The 21,998-nt window shown below is 53.7% G+C and overlaps 1 protein-coding gene across 31 annotated transcripts in view; it reads right to left on the bottom strand.

Moving 5' to 3' along the window:
- NCOR2 (nuclear receptor corepressor 2) overlaps positions 1-21,998 on the bottom strand; it is a 236,371-nt gene that overhangs the window by 188,011 nt on the left and 26,362 nt on the right. For 4 of the 31 annotated variants that reach the window (XM_069557629.1, XM_069557637.1, XM_069557622.1 and 1 more), the window contains exon 2: positions 13,705-13,751. The exons of 24 other annotated variants lie outside the window; for them this stretch is intronic. The gene's annotated coding sequence lies outside the window, so the exon portion shown is untranslated. Of the gene's footprint in view, positions 1-1,599; positions 1,763-13,704; positions 13,752-21,998 lie in introns of all 31 variants that reach the window. 3 more of the 31 variants (XM_069557625.1, XM_069557631.1, XM_069557624.1) reach the window with 2 other exon arrangements.

The raw sequence follows: 21,998 nt of genomic DNA, 5'->3' as shown, positions 1-21,998 counted from the left end.
CCAAAACCAAGCTCTTGTTCAGAATACGTTAGTGTGTGGCCATCTGCTTAGCAAAAGAAGTCCTCCTTCCCCAAGATTCTGATGGCGAGCATCCCTCAGTGTTCTAAAAAACCAAGATTCACCAGCATGTACTTCCAGGAACCTGTCTGTGGGCAAAGCTTTGGACGATGGGAAAGATCAGTGACGTTACAGAATACACGGTGATGGGGACCACAGAAGCAGGAGGGGTCCCTAGGCCAAGCAGCCCTGGGCAAGATCTCAGCCTCTGCAGACATAAGTCTGCTTAGCTGAGAAATGGGGGCACACCTCCCTGCCTGCTGCCTCTGTTAGGGTCAGCAGAAACTACATCTGTTTTGGGAGGAGCCTCAGGAGACCAGAGGGAACCCACGGTCATGGCTCCCATTCAGCCTCCAGCCCCAAGTGGAAGGGATCCTTGCTCACTCCCTCCCGTCGTGGCTGCTCCTGACCCAGCCAGGCTCTAAGATAAGGTTGGGAGCAGAGTGGGGTTTAGGGGAAGAGAAAGAGAAAAACGAGTTAGAAACATCTGGCTGGGACTTCCCTGGGGGCGCAGTAGATGATAATCTGCCTGCTAATGATGGGGACACAGGTTCGGTCCCTGGTCTGGGAGGATCCCACGTGCCGAGAAGCAACTAGGCCTGTGCGCCACAACTACTGAAGCCCGTGTACCCTACAGCCCATGCTCTGCAGCAAGAGAAGCCACCGTGATGAGAAGCCCACGCACCGCAACTACGGAGTAGCCCCTGCTTGCCGCAACTAGAGAAAGCTGGCACACAGCAGTGAAGACTCAGTGCAGCCAAAAACAAACAAACGAAACTTAAAAAAAAAAAAGAAACATCTGGCTCTTTTCACCTCTTCCTTTCCTTTCCTGAAGCCCAGCACTCCCAGATTTAAGCGAGTGACTACTGATAAACAGAAGGTGACTTTGTGGATGTCCATCCATACAATGTGACATTCTTCAGCAGGGGAAAGGAATGAAATACTGATTCATGCAACCACGTGGACAAACCTCAAAAACATCATGCCCAGGGCCAGAAGTCAGACACGAAAGGTCACATTTTGTATGATCCCATTTATAGGAAATGTCCAGAGCAGGCAAATCCAAAGAGACAGAAAGCCAACTGGTGGCTGCCAGGATTTGCTAGGAGGAAGGGTGAGAGTGCTTGTTCGGAGGCTCCTTACAGAGTGATGGAGCTGTTTTAGAATTAGACAGAAGTTATCGGTTGTACAACATTGTTTAATACTAAACACCAATAAGTCATGCACCTTTTTTTTGGCTGCACCACGTGATATGTAGGATCTTAACTCCTCGACCAAGGATTGAACTGGTGTTCCCTGCAGTGGAAACACAGACTCAACTACTGGACCGCCAGGGAAGTCCCTGAACTGTGCACTTTCAAATGGTAAATTTTACACGATGTGAATTTCATCTCAATTCAAAATAAATAAAAAGGTGGTTTGGTTGAACAGACTCCATTCCAATCCAGTTTACTGACCTTCTGAAAGCTGTGCCCACCTCTAAGAGTCCCTGACCCCAGGCCTGGAGACACCGGACATTTAGGGAGCCCCAGTGATACGCACCAGGCACGAAGAATACAGCCGGAACAAGAAAAGGTTCCCTGCCCCCGTGGGGGTGACTTGGGAAAAGGTGAGGAAGTCAGCAACAGACAAGATGTGATGACATCAAGGAACGGCAGCAGCTATGGACGGGTAGTTTCTGGGGAGGTGACAGTTCAACAGTGGCCTGGATGGAGTAAGAGAGAGAGAGAGAGATGTGGAAACTTCTCAGGGAACAGTGTCCCAAGCCGACCAAACAGCCAGGGCAGAGCCCCTGAGGCTGCTGTCCTTGGTGAGTTCCGGGAGCACGAGGAGCCCGAAAAGCACGGCAGGGGAGGAGGGCCTGGAGGGATCGTGTAGGGCTTCGCAGTCCGAAAACCGATCTCTAAGTGTGATTTAAATACAATTCAGGCAGATGAATGGATAAAGAAGTGGCAGCACATATGTAATGGAATATTACCCAGCCATCAAAAAGAATGAAACAGGGTCATTTGCAGTGATATGATGCATATGGAGCCTGTCATACAGAATGAAGTCAGAGGAAAAATGAACATCATACGTTAACGCATATACATGGAAGTCTAGGAAAATGGCACTGATGAACCTATCTGCAGAGATGCAGACGTTGCGAACAGACACAGTGAGACGGGTGCAGGCCAGGGGAGGATGAATTGAGAGGGCGGCACTGACATATATGCATTCCCATGTATAGTAGACGCTCGAGCATTTTACTGAAATCATCCTGCCCCCAAGGGCTCCCCACCCAGGCTGAGCCAGAGGAGAACAGATCCCAAAGAACCCAGACATCCTTCCCTGAAAGAGGGAGCCATAAGCCACTCATAGGCAGCTGGCAGGAAGGGGGCCTCCCTGAGGGGACCAAATGCACTGTACTTCATCACTTCTTCCAGGCACAAAAGCATCACATTAAACCCTTGGCCGTGCTGGCTAAAGGCAGTGAACTGGTCCCTAGGGCTAGTTTCCTATGTGCTACTTTTATTTTTAAAAGGGGCTGCCCCCACCGGCAACAGCTGGGAACTGGCCTCGGGCAGGGCTAATTGCTACACGTCAAAGTGCAGAGCCATCGTGCAGCCAAGAGCACAGAGCAACTGGCAAGGATCGCTGGGGGAGGGGGACCCACACCCAGGAGCAGAGGATGAAGGTGTCCAGGAAAGCTCTTGGCCACTACCAGCCCCAGATGGCCAGGGCTCAACCCAGGAAGGACAAATTATACCAGCCCAGGGACACACACCCTCCCAACATGGGGCACTGGGAAGAACAGGCTTCCCACATGTTCCCTGATGCCTCACAACAACCCAAAAGGATATTGTCATTCTCGTTTTACAGATGGGGAAACCAAGGGACAGAGAGGTGAAGTGACTTGTCTGAGGGCATACAGCTAGGAGTGGCAAAGTCAGTATTTGAATGCCCCGGTCACTAACCACTGGGCTAGATCGTCTCTCAGACCAGGTTGAACTCCTCTGGAGAGTGCTGGGATAAATTCTGCAGCCTCAGGCCTCCACTTGTGGAGATGGCATTTCTGGAGGCCTAAAACGTGACTTCCCAAGTCTTAGGACCTTCTGTGACATTCCATGGACCAGTCTGCCTAGATCATGGAGGGCAAAATATTTTGAAACGAAAGTCACAGCTAAGCACAGAGGCCACAGAAGGATGACGGGCAGCTGTGGCCAACAGGGAAGCTCTTTCTGGCATATACAATGTTTTGTTTTGTTTTTAAATTAGGGCATTGCTTATAAAATCCAGATTTCCAGCTTCTCTAGGAAAAAAATCAGAATATCCAGCAGGTTGGTTAGCCACAATCCCCACCCCTCCCATTTGCCTCATTCCTTTCCTTGACTGCATCTGAGTTGGGGACACTCCTTCCCCTTACCTTGGCCACCTCCACCCAACAGTAAAAGTAGCTGAACCAACACTGAAGGCCTCATTCAGTAAGGAAATGGCAAAGAGCAAGGGGGCCTGTTCTTGGGGCTTCAGGCGGCTCTTCCTCCTCCTGGTTTGCTGTGCTGGAGGCATGAACTTGCCTGAGAACAAAGCCCACACAGAAGGAAGCAGAACTGACACAAAGCCAGCTCTCCAAGGTGTGGTTTGAGCCCCTGGATCTAGCCATGCCTGAACTTGCCCTACCCTGGACACTCTGCCATTAGGAGCGCCCATCGACTCCTCCTTGTGGCCTAAACCAGCCTAAATGTGTCTCTACCACGACTCAGCAGTCCTAACGAATCACCCTCATGTCTCGCCTCCATTGACACTTGTCCAGAGAAGCCTGTCCTGACCCGGAGACAAATTCGAAACTTGTTACGCTCCAGTAATGGTCTGAACTCTGTCCGTGTGACCCTTGATGTCACTTGTTTAACTGACCTTTCCCTCTGGACACTAAACTCCTCAAAGGCACGAATGATGCCTGACTTTTTCCATCATTCTGACTCTGGAACATTCCATGTGCCCAGTAAATGTAAATTAACCAGCTAGCAAAAGAACAAAAGAAGGAAACCAAGGCCATGAATCTCTGCCTTAAAAGTGAGGGCCTAACCCCTGAGGCCTACTGAACGGCCTCAGATCCTGAGAACTAACCTGGTGCCTCTGACTCTGTTTCAGCCAGGTAGGCCTCCTCAGCATTCCTGGGGCATCATGACCCCAGGGCCTTTGCATAAGCTGGTCTCCCTACCCAGCTGGCTCATCCCTCTTCCTTGCACAGGTCTGGTTCCTTCTTTTGGTCCAGGTTCCAGTTCGACTGTCACCTCCGTGGAGACTACCTGTGATTCCTTGACCTAAGACAAGTAGCCCCCCACCCCCACCGCACCCCACCCCAAAGCTGAATTGCTCCACCCTGTTATTCCACAGCCAGCATTTCCCTGCTTTCTAAGAGCATGTGTGTTTACTACACTGTCCATCTCCCCATCAGCCCATAGGATCCACAAGGCAAGGGCCTGGCGTCTTGTTGGCTGAGTATGACAACCCACCCCCTCTCCCAGGAGGCCATGGGGACACCAGGCTGGCTGCAAGGAGGCAGGAAGCAGACCCCCTCATGTCCTGACCAGTCCTGCCCAGCCCAGAGCAGCTGCTGCATGCCTGAGGGCCCTACGTTACACATGGAGCCTGGCCCACCGCCGGTGCAGCTCTGCCAAGAGACTCAGTCTGGCTCCAGGCTCAGGGAGGGCTGCAGGTGGTGTCTGCACAGTCCCCACAATTAACAGCAGGTGCCATGGAGTCAAGCTTCCTGGGTTCAAATCCCAGCTCTGCCAGCTGCCAGCTGTGTGACCTCAGGCACATCACTTAACCTCTCTGTGCCTGCAGCATCCTTCCACATAAAACAGGGCTGGTAATATTAGCCCTTACCTTATACGGCAGCCTTGGGGAGAACATGAGTGGGTGTATATGACATGATTTAGAACACAGCCTGGCATAAAATATATAGGCAAGAATCATTAGAAACTCTAGGGTTCATAATAATGATAACAGCAAACTCACACAGCACCAAGGCAAGCAAAAAAAAATCAGGAAGTGTTAGCTTGAGTAATAAATGTAGCATTTTCTCTACGCCTGTTTGAGGTACTTTACACATGAGTTCCTCCAAAGTATGTTTCTTATTCAACAAAGGTATGTTTGTTCTTCATTCAACGGGCTTGTTCCAGCTCTTCCAGGCAGCCTCCCCAGATTGCTCCAACCCTCAGGAACAACATGGACACACACAATTCCTCATGTGAGTCTGTCCTCAATTCCCCTTTCCATCCCAGGCTACAGAGAGGGACAGGAGAGCCCCCAAACCCCGCCAGACTAAAGTCAGCACATGCATGCTGCATACTAGCCCAAGCTGCAGCTCCTGCTGGACTCTCAGAAATGCAGGCCCCATCAGGCACCCCAGAAAGGGAAGGGTGCTCCTTCCCTGCAGTCTGCAAAGGGGCAATTCCTGGTGGAGGCCTGGGTGTCCCAAGAGCTCAGGGCCCACTGCCCCTGACAGGGTCAGATGTCCAAGACATAGGGCACACCGTGAAAGAACAGGCAGTGACTTTGGCTGGGGGGTCTGGGGTCTCCAGAGACGGCAAGTGAGAACAACAATGCCCCACAGCCACTTCCATCCTTTCTGTCCCCCACATGAGGTGGGCACAGCTGATCTCCTGGCTCCCAAGCACAGCAAGGGACCTGGTGAAGCCAGCCTTTGGGGTGCATGGCCCCTCCACTTCTCAAACAGGAGAGGCACCCCCCCTTCATGCCAGGGACCTGACATGGCCCCAAACCAGATGGTAAAAGCTGGTTAGAATGCCAGCTCCAGCACCTCACTCAAGGTCCTCTGCCTCACTAAGCCTCAGTTTTCTCATCTGGAAAATGGGCTGGGTCTAGTGATCATTGGCACAGTACCTACCATAGGCAGGACCAGGAGTGCCCAAAGAGCCAGCAAACCAAAGACACAAAAAGAAAGATCTAGAAAGAAGTCATTTTAATTTCTGCAAACGGGCTTGCTTTCTCATTACATGAAACATAATTTTACGTGTCATGTTTCAGAATGGTTTCTGTTTGGATTTACAGCAATTGTGGAAGGCATGACCTGATCTTTCCAGCACTTAAACCTCTTGAGGCCTTGAGCCCCCCTAAATTAGCATCTCCCTCTGAGGGCACATGTCTAGCAGAGACAGCTCTCCAGATGTGTGTGTCCCACACAAGATGACCTAGAGGCGAAGACAGGAGACCCAGAAGGATGCAGGCTCTAGGGAAGACAGTCTGGGTTCAAATCTCACTGGTTGTGGGACCTCAGGCAGGTCACTTAACCTCTCTATTCCTCAATTTCTTCATCAGCAGAGTAGAGATGACAACAATCTCTACTTCACAGGCAGGGCTGGAAAATTAAATAAATTATAATAGGTAAAGTACAGCATGATTACTACGATAAACCCTGTTCTTGTTATTGCTGTCATTTGCTGCAATTTCAAAAGGTTTAGAAACCTGACTGCAGGAAAAAGACAAGTACACCTGGATCCGTGGGGTCTGGGGGGCCCTACCACCACCTAGGCTCACCAGGAGCCCCCAAAAGCAGGGCCTCCCTCCTCCCACCAGCTGAGGGCAGGGAATCCTATCAGATGGAAGGAGACACATGTCAGAGCCGAAGATTAAAAACAAGTACAATTATCGGGCAGGCATCCATCCATAATTATGAATCTGATGTAATTAGGCACCCCACTAATTTCATTACTTATTTATTTACGGGATTGCTTATTTAATTTACAGGCCTCCTTCCCCGAAAAGTCATCTTAGCTCACACTCCTTGGGCAAGGAAGGAGGGGACGCTCTACTCTGTCTCCCCTCCCCCCATTCCTGGGCTTCCTCACCCCAAAATAGCTCCCCAGAAGGTCTCTGTGACTGAAACACAGAGTTGGCATTCACTCAACAGTGCTGTGACCTGAAAGGCAGAAGGTACAGAATGCCCTTTATACCCTCATCTCCCCGGGCAGAGGAAACCCAGGGGGAAAGAAGGGTGATTCTAGGCACCCCCGCCCAGCCACTGATTTCTGAGGTGACCCTCTGGACCAGCAAGCACATTGGTAAAACAATGGGGCTGGTACTTCCCAGCTTGGAGATGGAGAAACAGCACTCCACTCTCACCGAATGACCTTCCATAAGTCACCTGACCCCTCAGAGGCTCAGTTTCCTCATCTGTCAAATGGGAGTATTTAGGACAACACCCACAGCCAGCTGCTTCTAGTCAGTGCTACCCTGTGGCCTCAGCCAATGCAATAAGGCACGAAAAAGCAAAGTGGCTTAAAGACTTTCTAGCTTCATTCATTAATAGCCAAGAACTGGATACAACCTAAAGGTCTATCAACTCATGAGTGAATAAACAAATGGAATCATATAAGCACACGATGACAAATGAATCTCAAAAACTTTACACAGTGAAAGAGGCCAAACACCAAAAAGTACACACTCTTTTAAGATAATTTTAGTGCAAAAACCTAGACGAGTCTATAACCTTATGCCAGCAGGTCAGTCGGTGCTGGGAGATGGAGATTTTTTGGGGGTGATAGAAACCCTCCTGATGGTGGTAGTCATATGAATGTTTACATTCTGCCAAAACTCATGGAACTGAACTCTTAAAATGGGTGTATCTTTTTACAGGTTAATTCCATCTCAATAAGGCTGGTTTTCATTTTAACTGTAACAGAAAAATATATACATAAATTAACACCACTAACTCCAATCCCCATGCTCAAGGACTATATTCTCATTTCCAGCTCAGGTCTGCTGGTTCCTTTACTGTCCCTCAAGTTTCCCCAAAGGCCCTGATTTATCAGCCCTGGACAAGGCAGATCAGGGTTGAATCCCAGATTTATCCCTTCCTTCCTGAGTCATTTAGGCAAAATCACTTTTGCCTCTCTATCTGACAGGTTCCCCATCTACCGAAGCAAGGTTATAAATAGCATGATCGTTGGAGAGTTATTGTGGAGTAAAATGCACCAAGGTGAAGTACTTCTGCAGGCCCGCATACAGCAGGGGCCTCGTTACTGCTACTGCAAAATGATGAACAAGCAAGGACCCGGCCCATTGTGGACAGGGCTGGCCAGGATTCTTGTCCCCTAGACACGCACAAGTCCCTAACTGCCAGACAAGACTCCAGGTCCAGGTAGCTGCCCCCACCACTGAAGGCTCCAGACTGCCAAGTTTCCAGCATTTAATGGATGTCTGCTGTCCAGGACAGGACAAGTCTCCTTGACTCCACCCAACTCAATCCTCCCAGGAGAGAGGACACAAAAGGATGAAGGCCAGGTGGGGAGGAGCTCGCCCTGAGAGTGGTGTGGTACACCCTGAGAGGTCATCTGGGGACAGGAGCTAGCTGGTGGAGAGGACCTCCCGGTAGAGAAGGATGCCTTGGCAGTCAGGCCATCATGAATATACTAACTGGGGCAGGACAGGGTGACCCCGGAGCCCACTCATTTATGTAGGAAAAAGGATGATGGGAAAAGGATGAAGGGGAGGGGGCTTCGGGAACTGAGGTGCAGATGCTGTGCCGGCCTCCCGTGTGCCTGTCTGAGGGCGGCTCCGGCTGCCCTGTGAGTGATGGAGCGGGCAGGCAGCGCCTGGGAGCCCGGGCGGGAGGGGCGTCCCCCGGGCCCGATTAGAGGGCCAGCCGCAGGCAGACACGCTCAACTGTCAGCCTCGTCCTCCCAGCCGCCATCAGAGGCACCATTAATTGCTGTCATTTGAGGGTAGCCTGTGGAGAGAAGGAGGGGGGCTGTGGGAAGGGGAGGGGAAGGAAAAGGGAGGAGGAGCAGGGAGCAATGCGGGATGGACAGAGGAGGGGAAGGGGAAGGAAGGCGGGGGAAGGACAGCTGGCTAGGGCTGAGCACCCTGAACTGGAAGGAGAGAGAACCACCTATGCATTTTCCTCCTCCACCCAACGGAGGGACCAGGGCCCCCCCAGCTAGGGACATGCCCATCAACCCACTGCCCAGGTGGGGCAAACAGAGTCCAGACAGTTGTGATTCTGCCTGTCCCAGTGCCTTGAACCTCCCCCAACCCCCACCACATACAATTGGCCACTTGTCTGCCTGGGAGTTGGTTGGTCCTGATCTTCCCCAGGAGACCCAGAAAGCTCCCCTCCCACCCATCTTCAGCATCCAGCCACACTTGACTCCTCACCCTTCATGTATACACTACCAGGCACCACACTGGGAGAGACTCAAGGCCCAGCCAAACCCCACTTTCCCACCTATACCCCCACCCTCAAGCAGTTCCCTACTGCAGGGTCAAAACCTGTACCTAGCTTAGGGGTCCAAATGCCACCTCCTCTAACACATCACCTCTAGTGCCTCAGTTTCCTCATCTGTTGAATGGGCATAAGGACAACAAAGTGTTGAAGCAGAGTGCAGCTGCTGTTTCATGATCATTCAGGACTTCCATCCCCCTTGACCCACACACAGCTTCCCTTCTGCCTCTGATTGTGGTTTTTTCCTCAGAAATACCTGTTTCCCTGAACCTGACTCCAGCCCACCAGAACCCCCACCCCAGCCCACCAGAACCCCTATCCCAGCCCCCAGTGATGGGGTGAAGAGGGTCTCAGAAGGCCCCTGAGCTGCCAACTGGGAGCTCCTGGGCATGGGAGGGGAGCCCAGAGCATCCACCCAGCCTCCATGCCCCCTGGGGCCCTCCCTCCCAGCTGGCCCCACCTGTCCCCAGACAGGACTCATCTCTGGGCTGAGGAGCCACTTGGGTCCTGCCAGGGGGGCTCCTGGGAGAACTGGCTTCCTCGGCAGGGGGAGGGACCTCCTCTCTCCCTCCCTGCTGTCTGCCTCCCGCCTCCCTTACACGTGATGGATCGCCCCAGAGGAGGAAGCTAAGTGCTTGCACACAAAAAGCCCTTTTATCGTTCTCGGGTGGGCCACTGGCGTGACAAGCAGATAACTCAGCCACAGGAGGAAGGCTCTCCATTAGGCCTTGGATGGGGATTGATGGAGGACCGAGAGGCAGAGGAGGAGAGGAGGGAAAAACACCCCAGGCAAGGCCACCTGCCTTCCAACTTCAAAGGCATCAAGAAGGCCAGGTAGAAAGCCTGGCTGGGCTGATCACCTCTGTGGGAACCACCACCAGAGTCGCCCATGCTCCCCGTTTCCAAGATGAAACCTACTCCTGCTGTGGGACCAAAGGCCTGGCTCAGGAAGCAGACAACCTCCAAGGCTGTCCTTCCCTCCTGTCTACTGGAGAGCCCCAAAGGCTCAGGAACAAAGGAGTGAGGCCTGACTCAAGAAAACCCCAACCAGGTGACTCATTACAGACTCCTGCAAACCAGGAGGTCCATTCCATATAGCCTCAGGGCCTTTGCACAGGCGGTTCCCTCTGCCTGGGTCACCTTTCCTCTAGAGACCTGTACCCTTCCTCTAAAGACTGCAGGTCTTCAAATGCCACCTTCTCAGGGAGGCCACTCTGACCCTCCTCATTTGAAACTGCAACCCCCAGACCACTTGCGCACTCCCCAGACACCCTTCCTGTTGGTTCTTCACCCTAGTCCTTCACCACTGAAGGACACACAATGTATCTGACTTGTGAACTGTCTGTCTCGCCTAAGGAGGACAAGATGCTTGTCTGTCTTACTCCCAGCTCTAACTCCAGCCCCAGAACAGAGCCTGGCACACAGTAGGTGCTTTAGAAAGAATCGTTCGATGAATGAATGTATTCAGAAGAAGAATAAAATCTCCCAGTAGCAGCCAGGAAGTGCCCAGCAGTGCCCTCAGCAACCCTTGGAGGATACCCATTTGTCAGATGAGGAAACCAAGGCACAAAAGTGTCTCAGCTTCCTGGGACTTGCACCCGGGTCTGCAGGAGGCTTCCCAGGTAGCACTAGTGCTAAAGAATCTGCCCTGCCAATGCAGGAGATCCCTGGCTCAAGAGGATCCCCTGGAGGAGGGCATGGCAACCCACTCCAGTATTCTTGCCTGGAAAATCCCATGGACCGAGGAGCCTGGCAGGCTACAGTCCAGGGGGTTGCAAAGAGTTGGACATGACTTAGCATGCATGCACTGCAGGAGGTCCACCCACTGCAAAACCACCCCAGAGACTCAGGATGCCAGTCCAGGGCTGGATATCACAGACGAGACAACCAAAACTCACCCTCAATCTGCCTCTCAGTGTTTTAGCCTGAGAGAGACCTTTTCCCTTCTCTCGGCCTCAGTTTGCTCCTCTGCAGAATGGGGCTACATAAGTGACCACACCCCCACTGTCCCTCCCAGAACACTGCCCCAGTCCCAACTGCACCAGCGTGGCCCTGATGGGGGAACAGCAGTGACTGGTACTCAGCAGCCCGAGGAGAAGGTAACAGATCTTGACCCCACCATGAACACCTAGGGCCAGAGTGGAGGCTCTTCAGACCCTCCTCCAACCCTCCCTGGAGCCAGGCCTGGCTGACAACCCTCTCCAGTCCTGGAAGAACAGCTTCATCACTAAGAGGTAAAGAAAGATGCTGGAGGGACTTTCCTGGTGGGCCAGCAGTTAAGACTCCGCACTTCCAACGCAGGGGTGCGAGTTCAGTCTGCAGTCAAGGAACTAAGATCCCACATCCTGAGCATTTGGCCAAGAAAATATATATTAAAAAAAAGAAAAATGCTGGGGGTGCTAAGTGAGTGCTTCCTGCCTGCTGAGAACTGGTGCCTGGGATAGCCCATGCCCTATGTCCCAAGCCCCAGTGGCTGAACACCAATCCAAACCAGTGGCACAGAGCTGGGAAGGGGCCAAGCTGACATCTGCAAAGGCCCAGTGCCTACTCCCCAGCACCCATACCCACTGACCAGCCCATCCTCACTGGCACGGACTGGGTGGGCACCCCATGTACCCTCCAGGATGTGTCTCTGCTTCTTCCCCCAAATTCCTGACTCTCGGGAAGAGTGGGGGGTTGGGGAAGGAGAGGGAGTGGCATTTCCTCATCACACCCATAGGGGTCTCTGGGGGACATGACTGCCTCTCCCAGGCTAGGGACAGTTGGCAGCCCCCTGTCCTGGGAGCCAAGGACAACACACAGGAGACCTGCAGATTCAGCCCCCTCCTCTGCTAGGGCACCTGACTGCTTCAACAAAAATACAAAGCACCAAGATCTTAGCAACGATCTGCTCATCACCATTTCTATGGGGGCATTTGATTCCATCCCCATTCTACAGATGCAGAAACTGAAGTATGAGGTGGCAAGGGGACTTGCCCAAAGTCACAGAGACGGTAAGCGACAGAGGGCAATATGCACTCAGGCAGTCAGGCTCTGGGGTCCCTGCTCAGGACCACTTGCCTCCCCTGGTTGAAAAAAAAAAAACATAAAATAAAAGATGCCTCCCTCTCTGGCTAGCCAGGCCAGGACCTGAATCCTCTCCTTCAAGCCTATGCTTGGATTTCCCTGGTGGTCCAGTGGTTAGGACTTTGGTGCTTTTCACTGCCGGGGGCCTGGGTTCAATCCCTGGTCAGAGAACTAAGATCCAACAAATTGCACTGCACAGCCAAAGAAAAAACAAGCCTGTGCCCAGCCCACTGACCCACCTCTGGTCTGCCTTCTCTTTCCCCTGACACCCCAAACTTTGCCAGTGCTCCCTATGGCCTCCCTCCAGTCACTCTGGGGGAGAAGCTCTCTGGGGAGACTCCTGCCTTCAGAGGTACCAGGTGGGTGGTGGAGACAGAGAGGGCAGTGGGCACAGACATGCCCAACATGGGCCTCAGTCTGCCCAGTGAAATGGCTGTGAAATGGGTGCATTGAGGAAGAATCCACCGGGTTCCCTGGGAGGGTCAAAGAATTAGTCTCAGCCAGCTCTCTGCTTTCAGCTGAGCCATGGAACAGGTGATCTATGCATGCTTCCCTTTCCTCATTTGTTAAAATGAGGATAACAGTCCGTTTTGCAGCATCACCATGAGGGTGACAAAATGGGGTCACACGAAAAGCCCTAAATGGTGATGGACTTTTGAGCACCTCCTCTGGGCCAGACGCTGTCCCACAGCACCCCACTGAATCACTGCAGCGACCCTGCGGGGTTTACGGAAGGGGAGATGGAGGTGAGTGACCTGCCCTGGGCGCTCAGCATGAAAGGGGCCGCGACTGGGACCCAGGTCTCCCACTGGGCACAGTGACCACAGTGGCACACCGGTGTCCAGCCCCGCACCCTCCTCCAACATCCAACGTCCCAATTCAAGGGCCCGCACACTGGCCCTGCCCTCTCTGAGTCTGTACACAGGCCCCACCCCCTCTGAGCCTGCACATTGGCCCCGCCCTCTCTGAGTCTGCACACAGGCCCCGCCCCCTCCGAGACTGCAGCCCACCATCAGGGCACAGAAGCCATGTGCCCGTGAACCCCAGAGATGAAGAAAATGCATAGTCCCACAGCTGCACTATCGGGGCAGCTCCTTCTCCCAGGCCCTGTCTGAACAGCAGTGCATCCGGTTAGAAAATATTCCATCCTGGAGGACCCCACAGCCTTCACAGTGGGCAATGGTGCTGCCCATTCCACACCCCATGAAGCCACACGGAGCGCCACCCCCTCAACCCCACCACATCCACCCACCAGTAGAATATGGCAACCCAGCAACTTTCGACCCACCACCCCGAGGAGGTCCCAGCAATACGCTGGAGACAGCAAGTGGGGACAAACAGGAACCTACCAGAAAAAGCCTCCAGCAACTCCAATTCCTCAGAGACTCCCGGGGACCTGCAGGGGAACATGTGGGTCTTGTTAGCAAGGATCCCAGCCTCCACACATGGCCCAGGGCATGACCACATCAAAGTGCAGGTAGATGGCAAGGCCCTAGCCTGGGCCTGGGGCCAAGTATTTCTCCATGACAACCCTATGAGGCGGTACTGCTAGCTCATTTGACAGAGAGGGAAACTGAGGTTCAGAGAATCATAGTCTCAAGTCCCAGGATCCACAACTAGGAAGCCATGGAGCTGGGATTCTAATCCAAACTATGTGGTTACAAAGGCAGCCCACACTGCAGCAGTCCCCCCCAGGGACCCTGGGCCTGTGTTGGGGGTCCAACAGTGTTGGACCAACAGTGGTAGATTACAGTGTTGCCATGAACATCCCCCATTAACCTCCCAAGGGACCCCATAAAAAGCCAGTAAGTGACACCTGGGCCTACTACTCTCATTCAAGAATTCCTGAGTCACCCTTCAAAGTCAAAGCCAGCACAATAAAAACAAGAGTCCAGGATATTAAAAGCACACGCACAAATAAATAAGAACCAGTCGACCCAATAGAAAAATGGGCAAAAAGACTTGATAGCACTCTGCAAAAGTGGATATAAAAATGGCCAATGAGCACACGAAAAGATGCTCAATATCATTAGTCAGAAGGAAAGTGCAAACTAAAAACAAGAGACCAGGGACTTCCCTGGTGGTCCAATGGCTAAGACTCCCCACGCCCAATGCAGGGGGCCCAGGGTTCAACCCCTGGTTGGGGAACTAAGCCCCACATGCCAAAACTAAAAGATCCCGTTTGCTGCAACTAAGACCTGGCACAGCCAGGTCTTAAAATATTTAAAAATATTTTAAAAAATAAGAACAAGAGATACCCTACACATCCATCTGGATGGCCAAAATAAGACAGACAATACCATGTGTTGACAAGAATGCAAATCAACTGGAATTCTCAGACATTGCTAGTGGAATGCAAAATGGTGCAACTACTTAGGAAAACAGTTTGGCAGTTTCTTACGAAGTTAAACATACATTTGGGTGACCGTATGACCCAGCAATTTCACTCCTGGGTATTTACCCAAGAAAAATGAAAGCATATGCTCAACACACAGAGTTGTACCAATACGTGAATGTTCATAAGAGCTTTATTCACCATCACAAAAAAAAACAAACTATAAACAATATATCCATCCATAGACAAAGGGATCAACAAACAGCGGTACATCTATACCATGGACTACTACTCTACAATAAATTCGAACAAACTACAAACACACAACCACGTGGAAGAATGTCAGATACTAAGCTCGCATTAGGATTCCATTTATAGGATTCTGGGAAAGGCAAGACTCCACTTTCACAAGAGATCTGCAGAGGCAGTCACCCTAGAACAAAAAAAATGTTTCCCACAAAAATTAGAACACTGATCACCTATCTCCTTAACAATTATTCATTAATCTGCACCCAACGTGTTTATGCTTTCTTTACTGTGTTAGCCTCTGCACACACACAAAAAGAACAAGTAAACAAACAGTGGGCTTCCCTGGCGTCTCAGATGGTAAAGAATCTTGCCACCAAGGCAGGAGACCCATGTTCGATCCCTGGGTCAGGAAGATCCCCTGGAGAAGGGAATGGCAACCGATTCATTATTCTAGCTTGGAGAATTCCATGGACAGAGGAGTCTGACGGGCTACAGTCCATGGGGTCGCAAAGAGTCAGAACGACTGAGTAGGCAACACACTTCAAACAAACAATAACGGGCAGACCACTGGACGAGATCAAAAACCTGGCTCTGGTCCCAGTTCTTCTGCTAACGGCTGTGACCTTGGGCAAGCCCTCCGTTTTCTCTGACCTCAGTTTTCCCATCCAGAAGACAGGCCCAATCCCCAAGGCCATCTCCAAAACCCGTCCATTCACAAATATCTCTGCCTTGGCTGCGCCTTCAGGGAACCTCCTCTGCATCAGAGGCGAGTGGAGCTGAGGCTACCAGCGCTCATGAGACCACTGCATGTGGGGCTCAGGCTCCAGAACCAAGCTCTGGGTTCAAATCTGGGCTCTGCCCCTCCTAGCTGTGTGCTCCCTGGGACAAGTAGCTTCAACTCTCTGAGCCTCAATTTCTTCCTCTCTAAAATGGGGACGAGGGAATTTAATTCCCTGGCGGTCCAGTGGTCAGAACTCTGAACTTTCACTGCCGGGGCCCAGGTCTGATCGCTGATCGAGGAACTGAGATCCTGCTAACCATGCAGTGCAGCCAAAACAAATTCTTTTTTAATTAAAAAATAAAGTGGGTAAGACGAAAGATAAAAGCACTGACCTTACAGGGACACCGTGGAGATGAAGTGCTTGAAGAGCCAACGTAGGCTCAGTTCCTGCTGGACATTACGTTACCCCGATGCAGGGGCTGGCAGCTAAGCTCCAAGACCCAGAAGTCCTAAAAGGGGCCGCAGCCGCCAGTGGCTCAAGGGGGAGGATCCTGCCCCTTCTCTCCTATTCTTTTAAGTTTTTTTTTTTTTTCACTACGATGCCTCCAGGCTAGGTACTTGTCCTGGGCAGCTGCAGAGACAAGGCCCAGCAGGAAGGCTGAAGTAGGGAGACCAGGTGTGTCTCCACAGCCGTCCCAGCCTGGGGCTCCCGGGAGCCTCCATGGCCAGTCCCCTGCAGCAGGACCTATGAAGGGCTCAGGCAGGGTCAGGTAGGTGAGCGCTCTCCCCAGGCACCACCTTGGAAGGGCAGCTTGGAGATCAGGTCCCACCTGCTTCCCACCTTCTCCCAGCCCCAGCTAGTCCCCAAATGTAATCCTCTGATGGTGTGGGGTCAAGACTGGCCTGGGCCAGCCCCAGGGTCACAAGCCTTAGGAGGACAGATAGAGTTCTTCCAGCAATGCTGGCAGCATGCAGGTCCAGAGAGCAGTTCCCAGCCTGAAGAATCTGGGGACTTTCCAGGAGAAGCCATGCCGAGCCCCAAGAAGGAAGGTGTGCTTGGCTCAAATTGGGGTAGGTTGGCAACATGAGAAGATGAGGGGCACAGGCAGAGAACAGCTGGTCCCAGTGCAGAAATCGGAACAGAGTGTGTGTGAATGCTGAAGAGACAGAGCTGATCACGCTGGGCCCTGCGGATTGGGGGCTTTATTCCCTGGGGCGGGGAGACCCTTCGGAGGGTTCTGCTTGCAGAAAGGGACCGGTCCCACTGGAATTTGGAGAGTGCATTTTTCGGGCTCTGGAGCGGAGGATGGGTGGAGATGGAAGTGGGACAAATGGACAGGACGGAGAACATTTTGCAAGTGGCGTCCACACGGACAAGGGATGGAAGAGGAGCCCTGGTGGCCGTGCTGGGCTCCCACAGCCGCCCGGCCTGGAGACGGCTCTGGGTTGGAGAGGGCAGGAGAGCCACATACACTTTCTGTAGCCCTTCTGGGTTCCAGCTGCTTCCCCATTACCCCATATAATTCCCACAACCATCCTGGGAGATGGGGGTGGCCTCTGTTTTCAGCCCAGGAAGCTGATGCTGAGGGTGGGGGTAACTCACCCAAGGTCATCCCACTAGGAAGGGAAGGAGCCAGGATTCCAGTCCAGATCTGAGCTCTTTAGGCCACGGGAGCCAGGTCACTGGGTGGGGGATGGACAGAGGGGTGTGCAGTGCAGTAAGACCTCCCTTGGGTGTGAACAGGAGGAGTAGGACGGGGGAAATGGCCGCTCCGGCCCCCAGGTTGACCCCAAGCTGCAGGACCTTCCCACCGGAGCCACACCACACCCACTGGGACCTCCCTGGGCCTGGAAAGGTCCCCCTGCCCTGGGCCTCCTAGGAGGCGGGCAGCTCTGACCCCTGTGCAAGGGAGTCCAGTCAGGGAGCAGACCCCCTCATTCAAGGTCTAAGCCACACCTGTGCTCGCACACTCACCTGTTCGTGCCCACCTTCAGTCACACACACACACACACACACACACACACACACACACACACACAGAGGTATTCACGGGTTCATGCACACATGCTAGGTTGCCTCAGCCGTGTCAGACTCTGTGCAACCCTATGGGCTGTAGCCGGCCAGGCTCCTCTGTCCATAGGATTCTCCAGGCAAGAATACTGGAGTGGGTTGTCATGCCCTCCCCCAGGGAATCTTCCCCACCCAGGGATCAAACCTGCTTCTCTTATGTCTTCTGCATTGGCAGGGGGGTTCTTACCACTAGCACCGCCTGGGAATTCCCAAGGCACAACCAAAACTTTAAAAGGAAAAAAAAAAAAAAAGAAAAGAGCAAGATGACATCAAAAAGCAGTGACTGAAGTAACAGACATAAACCAGGGTAAGTGAAAGTCGCTCAGTTATGTCCAACTCTTTGCGACCCCATCGACTATACAGTCCATGGAATTCTCAGGCCAAAACACTAGTGTGTAGCCTTTCCCTTCTCCAGGGGATCTTCCCAATCCAGGGAACGAACCAGGGTCTCCTGCATTGCAGGCGAATTCTCTACCAGCTGAGCCACAAGTAAAGCCCAAATCAGGGTAAGCCTGCAGTATATGACAGGAGTGATGGCAGGTGAGGACGAAAATGCGAAGACAGCGAGGGTGTCCCAGGAGGCGAGGATATTATCACTATTTCCAGGGTGAGGCCACAGGAGGGGAGTAGCACATTCTGAACGGTCACATCACCAAGTAGAACGGTGTGAGGCAGGGCCAGGGAAACACCTCCAGGTCAATCCCTGAGGGCTCCATGGAAGCGGTGTCCTCTTCCCCATGCCCAGCGTCTCCCTGCACAGGCGTCTCTCCTAAAGTCAGAAGAACCTCAGGGCTCCGGCCTCAATACCAGTTAAGTGCTCGGTAGCTAAGCCTCAGTACCTCCAGGCCGTTCTCCCCAGGCCACCCAGGGGCAAGGCCCTGACTCTGCGGGCCCCCGGAGGCCCTGGTAACACCTGGCCTTTGCCTCCACCTGTCCCTTGGGCAAGTTGCTAAAAGCGATTGCCCAAGCCAGGGCTCAAAACAAATCCTCTCTCCCAGCCCTGCCTCCTCCGGGCCTCCAGCCATGCGGGCTGCACCCGCGGCAGGGCCCCCCGGGGCCACACTTTCCGGAAGTTGAGGGAGCCCTTGCAATGCCTGCAGCCGACAGGCAAGCAGCGACAGGAGGAGTTAAGGCTCCGGTCCCGGTCGGCCACCACCGCACTGGACACCCAAGGCACTTTATTCCCTGTGCCTCGGTCTCCCCCTCTCCCCGTGTGTAAACTGAGGGGTGGTAACAGTCCCCTCAGAGGGTTACTGCGATGATTAAGTGACTCAGTACAGCTCAGCCTCTTGGAACGGGGCCCGGCACAGTGTAGACCTCAACAAGCCCTTTCGTTAAATTTATTTGGCTGCACCGGGTCTTAGTTGTGGCATGTGGGTGGGATCTAGTTCCCCAACCACGGATCAAACCCACGTCCCCTGCACTGGAAGGCAGATTCTTAACCACTGGACCACCAGGGAAGTCCCTCAGGTGGGTTATTTATTATCCCCATTTTACAGATGAGCAACCTGAGACTTGGGGAGATTGAGTCATTTGCCCCAGGCTCATATGGCTGGTGAGAGAAGTCAGAACAGGTGCCCAGGTGGCCTTAATTGCACACACGGGGCTGAGCGCTGTTACTGTTACTGGTACTCGCCTCTGTGTTCTCAGACCCTCAGTCTAAGGGCAGCAGTAACCTGACCCGATCCTCCGGAGCTGCTGCTGCCCATCTCCCTGATGGACAGACTGAGGCTCCAAAAAGGGATTGCACAGCCAGGCTGCCATTCACCTCAGTGGTCCGCCCACTGGGCGGGTCCTCCACGATTCTCCCCTAGTCAGTGCAGAGGCCAGAAGCCAGTGCCCAACCAGAAGCAGGAGCCACAACTAACCACTGTAGTCCCGCCCAGTCTTCACCTCCTCCCAGGGCAGGTTCCCCGCCCAGGCTCTGCCCCTCCAGCCCAGGACCCTCAGTACCGCCCCTCAGAGAGGAGATGCTCCATCCATAGTCCCTGTCATTTCATCTCAACATCCTCAGTGGGCACAGGTCAAGTTCAATCACTCGGCCAATGAGCTTAGGGGCTGGGACAAGGTCCCCAGCCAGGACCCTCGGGGCCTGAACTAGGTCCCTCTCCGAGTCAGCCTTGGAGAAAAGATGCTCCTTCACCAGCTGCTGCTGCTGCTGCTGCTGCTGCTGCTGCTGCTGCTGCTGCTGCTGCTGCTGCTGCTGCTGCTGCTGCTGCTCCTGTCACTTCAGTCGTGTCCGACCCTGTGCAACCCCATAGACGGAAGCCTACCAGGCTCCCCCCGTCCCTGGCAGCCCCTGCCTTCCCACCTCAAACTCCTTCAGTAGCACAGGTCATGTTCCACAAAAATCACCCAGGGCCTGGGGACCACTGCAATGCCTGCTACTTTGAGGAAAGGGAAGTGGCCCCCACATGAGCCTCCGCATGGCAGTGTGAACTTGCTAGGCCAAGATGAGCCAGTCACAAAACATGCCCTACGGAGGCCCTAAACAGGACCCTGCAGATCCCGACATTGCCCCCAAGGGGCAGGCATAACTTCTGGAAGCTGTCCCTGCAGGCTGAATGTGGGGACTTCAGGTGCAGTGTGACCCAGGCACTCAGGGCGGGAGCACGCCAGGGCCCTGAGGCATTAGAGGGTGGCAGGGGGTTAGGGGGGTACCTAACACCCCTCCCAGAACTTCCTGGGCCTGCCGGGCACATCACTTCACACTAGATGAACAGGGAAGTCTCCCCTGTCCCCTGGGGCCAGGTGTCGCCCTTCCCTGTCACTGCGGTAGTAAGCAGGCCAGACAGCCAGAGCGAGAGGGAGGCGGCTCCTTCCATTTAGAAGCCACTGGGGTATTTTATTTTCCTTCTCAAGTGACAGCTGAGGCTGGCGCTCCTTGAAACTGCAGAGAAGCAGTCACCAAGAGTTCACCTAGGTCTCCGATTCCCTACCACACCACGGCAGTCAGCGACAGCCGAGGGGCAGGGGGTGGGGCTGTGGGGCAGCCAAGTCAAGACCACGGCCAGCAGGGATGTTGAGTGGACAGGACCTGGGGGAGGACAAAGTGGGGAGGAGGGGCTGTGGCCCAACAGAAGGGGATGCATGGCCCCGCCCAAAGGGGACACAGACCACCTAACCATGGGGGGCACCGCCCCACTCCACGGGGCTCGAGGGCCATCCAAGAGAGGCACACAGTCAGGAGAAGGAGGAGGAGTAGCCCTGAGCCCTGCCCATGAGTGCCCCAGCCTCCAAATCACCCACCTGGGCTCCCTAGAGGCCTGCACTTATGGCAGGTGAAACAAGCACAGCAGGTCACCACAGCAGTAATAATAGTCCCCTCCTGTAAGTGCGCTCACAGTATGCCAGGTTCTGGGCCATCTATCCTGACCCCATTTCACAGATGGGTAACCTGAGACCCAAAATAGTTCAGCCATCCGCCCGAGCTGGCACAGCCAGTGAGGGGCAGAGAGATGGGCACCCAGGGGACTGCCCTTGGCCACCCCGTCCTCCACCCCCTCCACCCTCAACTTGACCTCGGAATACACTTTTCAGAAACCTCGCCCATCTTCTCACTACAGGGTGTGGGGCCATCAGTGGAGACAGCAGCCAACAGGAGCAATTAGACGCCAGGAAGGAGCCAGGATATCGACCCATTTCTGGAAGGAAGGGGGGATGGGAGGGGGCTCGGGCCACACCCAGTGTTGGCAGCCTGGCTCCCAGCCAAGTCCAGGTCAAGGCAAGGCAGGCAGCACAGACCAGGCCGGGGTGGGGGCCGGGGTGGGGGCCGGGGTGGGGGCCGGGGTGGGGCGGGGTGGGCGGCTTTGCTTCAAGGCCTGCGGAGACCCAAGAGATGCCCTCTGTCTGTTCATCACCAGCACCACCAGTGGCAGACACCTGGAACCCACTGTGGCTTTCTCTGAGTGGGCACCATGCTAAGCCCTCTAGCTTACTAACTGGTTTAATTCTTACAAGATCGTACGCACGAGTTACCATGACTCTCCCCCACTTTACAGATGGGAGCAATGAGGCAGAGAGGCAAGAAAGTGTACCCAGGGTTCCCACAGCTAAGATTTGCATCTGGGTGTCCACTTTAACCACACATCACCTCTGCATGGGAGTCCCCTGAGGGATGGGAGATAAGAGAGAGGGCTTTCTGGGAATGGGGCACCGGGGACTGCGTGGGGTGGAAACTTGGAAGTCCCTAAGAGGCCCCATCCTGGACTCTCTGTAAAGATAATTCAGTTTCTACCCTGTAGGAACACAGGGCAAGTGCCCTAAA

The sequence above is a fragment of the Ovis canadensis genome, chromosome 17 (genome assembly GCF_042477335.2).
Source record: "Ovis canadensis isolate MfBH-ARS-UI-01 breed Bighorn chromosome 17, ARS-UI_OviCan_v2, whole genome shotgun sequence".
Lineage (NCBI taxonomy): Eukaryota > Metazoa > Chordata > Mammalia > Artiodactyla > Bovidae > Ovis > Ovis canadensis.
Note: the sequence above shows the minus strand (reverse complement) of the source record. Positions and strands in the feature narration are given on the sequence as shown.